Source organism: Rhagoletis zephyria, unplaced genomic scaffold (genome assembly GCF_001687245.7).
Source record: "Rhagoletis zephyria isolate East Lansing unplaced genomic scaffold, Rhagoletis_zephyria_1.1 Rzeph_scaffold_14728, whole genome shotgun sequence".
Taxonomy (NCBI): Eukaryota; Metazoa; Arthropoda; class Insecta; order Diptera; family Tephritidae; genus Rhagoletis; species Rhagoletis zephyria.
In genome coordinates, this window is record NW_016171796.1 from 2,692 (window position 1) to 6,836 (window position 4,145).

The following is a 4,145-nucleotide window of genomic DNA, read 5'->3' on the forward strand; positions in this document are numbered from 1 at the left end:
TTCAAAATATTTTATAAGTTAAATGAATTATTAAAATATGGGTATCAATCGAAGGGTGTTTATTTCTGAACTGCATTTAGCGGGGTTGCCACATGTTTGAAAATTAAAATTCCACTTAATTAAAACATAATTAAATATGTATCGTAGTGTCCGGCGAAGGAGAGTTAACAATGATTAAGCTTGAAAGTACTTTTGAAGAGGGCTGCCACCTATTTGAAAGGTCTAACTCAATTAACTAATACAAAAAGTATATGAAACATAAATGTATATAAATTTAAAAACCACCGCAATTTAAATTTTTTAGAGTTTTGATAGTTTTTAATTTCTTGAAGTTTTCCCTTTTTAATAACTTGAGTGGACTTCCATAATTTTCTTAACTTTCAAAACTTTGTGAATTGGACAAATTTTAGTAAATCCCAATAATTCAATATAATGATGAATACTAGGTTTCTAGAAATTTTTTATTGTGCAAAACTTTTGAGAATTGTAGGAATTCTAACAAATTTTTTCTAAGTAAAAGTGTCGAATATACAAAACTGATCAAACGAAATTAAAAGTTTTCGGATGTTGAAAACATTTTCAGATTTCATCGTTTTTGAAAATTTTCGTAATTCTTGAAGATTCAAAAAGTTTTTGGACGTTGATGCTTTCAAAATTTTCAAAAAAATTAAAATTCTCAAACTTTGTTATATCAATACAAAATTTTAGAAAAGTTCAGAAAAGTGGAACAATTTTAGAATTTTTCAAAAATGTTAATATCTTTTAGAATTCTAAGAATTTTCTATTTTTTATACACAAGTACCATGAACATAAGAATTTTTGGACAATTTGTGAGGTTCACATTTTTACATTTTAGGATGGATTTTAGGATAAATAAAATTCTCAAAATTTTGGAAAATATAAAAAATTCTAAAATCTCAATAATTTTGTACATTTCAAAATATTCTCATTTTACCAAAATTTCTAGAATCACCTGGATTTCGATGGTTTTTGAAATTTTGGAAATTATCCTAAAAATTAGTAATCTCGAGAAATTTAATAATATTATAAAATTAAAATTTTTTGGAATTTTCGTTGTTCTTTGAACCCGTGAGAATATTTAAACTTGCTGCGTGTTTTAACTGTGTAAAATAATACAAATTCGAAAATATAACAAAAAAAAGTAAAAATTTAAAATTAAGTCCCCAATTTCCCCTACTTGGGTCCGCCACTGGGTCAAATTAGAGACCTTAGCCTGAAGATATATGATGAAGTTTCATTTTTTTAATTAAGAACTTTTTTCATTGGTTTTGTACTTTAAACGACGATATTCAATTGAAAACAAAACAAGTAATTTTTTGCAAAAAAAAAAACCTAATTAAAAAAAAAAAGATATATATATACATATATTTCATGATCCAATGGTCGGATCTAAACAAGATTAGTATGGGAACACCTCTGAGACACTACCTTTCCGATGCAAAAAGGATTGTCGAACTCGGTTGACGTGGTCCAAGGTTATGCGGTAACATACATACAACAACAAAAAATAAAATGAAATAAATATTCCGACGAACTGATAACCTTTTTTGGAAGTCGGTTAAAAAACAGTTGACAAATATCTTTTACCAGATGCTTAGCTAGGGTTCTCTACAAAAACATATGTATGTGCGTTATGTAAAAGTATGTTCTTACTTACCAAATTCACTCGTACCTGCATTTGTTTTTATTAATTGCTAGGTTTCTGGTATTTAACAACTTACTCATATTATTCCACTAGCCGAATGACAAAGTGTTAGAATTATATGAAAAATTCTCCAATGAAAACCGAGAATCAAATTATCAATATTATGTGCTGGCTTTTGCGTTGGGTAGTATGGATACATACGTATGAATATGACTACATAAATATGTACTTATGTATGCGCAAACATTTACATACACGTGTACATATGTATATAGATATGCACGTTACCGAACCCACGCGACACGACCACAAGATGGCTTCCCATTTCTTCCTGGCGAACACACGAATTTCACTTTTTCACAGAATTTCTTAGCAGCAATGAAATAAAATCGCACGTAAATATTAAAGCTAATTTATTCAAAATTGATGGTTGCAACAATTTTTTACCAAGAAATACGCTTATGATACAATTTTGGAAAATGGGCGTGGCACCGCCCACTTATGATAACATATATGTATCTCGCTAACCGTTCTACCAATTTGAACCAAACTCGGTATGGTTATCGTGCTTGCCACATGAAAGCAAAGCGCTGAAAATTATTGAAATCGGACTAAATTACGACCGCTTTTCATATAACGATATATTTCAGTAATGCTTGAAACTTCAATATTTCGAAATTTAAGGACGCTAATTTACTTAAAATTTATACACCCCGGCTTATCGTGTAGCGGTAGTTTTCGGAAAGGTGGAAAACATATATTTAATAATTGCGCCGGGTATTTAATGTTCGGCTCCGCCCGAACTTAGACTTTCTTACTTGTTTTTATTTAAAATTTTCGGTAAGGAATAAGCTAGTGGATGAAAAATATATAAACCGTAAGAACGGCCCATATATATGTATATGAAAGAATACACACATGCGACGACTCTAGCCATTGTGTGTCACTCCTTTAAATCATAGTTATTTTTTTCTTATGGTATTAAAAAATATCGTTCGTAACACTTTAGTAAATATTTATCCGTATATTAACTGAGTATATATTAAAGACTATAATTTATTTGAATTTCACTTTGATCAATTATAACAAATCTTCAAAATGCTATATAATGAGATCACTAATACTGCCTGCTGTTATAGCTGATAAAAGATTCCACACCTATGAGATGTGCCACGCCCCTTTTTATAAACTCATTTATATACATATATCTTTCCATAAGCACCTACCATAGGTATCTGTGCATTTCAAATTTCGAGTTCATGTGACTATAATCCGAAGTTAGAGCTGATTAAAAATTTTCACTATGGGAGGTACCCCTCATCCCCCTCCACCCTTTGCGAGTTTAAATTTTTTTACCCTATTATAGGTCCAGGAGTCATGGAAATACTTTGGCAAAATTTTATTCGATTCTGTACATCCGTTCAGGCTGCAACCTGGTACATACATACATACATACTTCCACAAATATATAGTAGATTTGCTTTGAAGCGCCATCTTGAGGTTCTTTGAATAAAAAATAGATATCAGAAATTAATTTTTCATATCACAAAACTCCCGAGCACAACTCTTTATTACAAAAAAAAAAAACATTCCTAACACTTTAGTAAATATTAATCTGATTATGGACTTAGTATTAATTTAAAATATTTTCTTTTAAAATTGCGCAGGCTCGAAATTGATTCTAGAGCTATGGTCTAAAGGGCTTTTTTTCTTAGAATTTTATGTAGAATCCGAATCAGCTAGGAACGATGTCGAAAAAAAAATTGACCCGCCCTAGTGTACATACATACACACTTGATACAAGGGTACATATGTTGACATTAGGAATGTTCTTTTTAAGGTCGCGAAAAGCTCGGGACTTTTGGCAATTAATCCCGGGATTTTCGGGATTTAAAATTTGCACTGATGGCAATAATAGACACTCCCTTTATTGACCAATATATCTTTTGTGGGGATTGTGATAACGACATCCTGAAAATCTTGGGATCCCGGTATTAGTCTCGGGATTTAGATATTCATTTCTTTTCAACAACTTAAATCGAAAAAATTGCTTCTATATTGTTTGAGAAGCTACTATGTAGCTACGTCTTCTATTTAAGCGGAAACACAAACGCCTACATACTCTCACCTCTCTATGAGTGAGAGTTCATTTCCGTTTCCAGTGCACTCTACATCCGCTCTTGAAATGCTTTTTTTTGCTGCGCAATCGGTTAGCGCAAAATCAATTTCCAAATTTGCAAATTGAGAGTTTTCCAGTGTGTTATCTTCAAATATAAATACATATTTGGAAATTGGAAATTAGCTGTGATGGATTGAGAGTGTAGGTTAATTTTCAATATTCAGTAGACTTTTGCCGCGGATATATTTAAGTTCGTATGGTGCGCGAGTTCAATCCGATAAGCAGGAAAATATTGTGCAAAAGTGTTAAAATAATTTATTTAATTTGTATTCAAATGTGCAATAGCATTAAAAGTGCAAG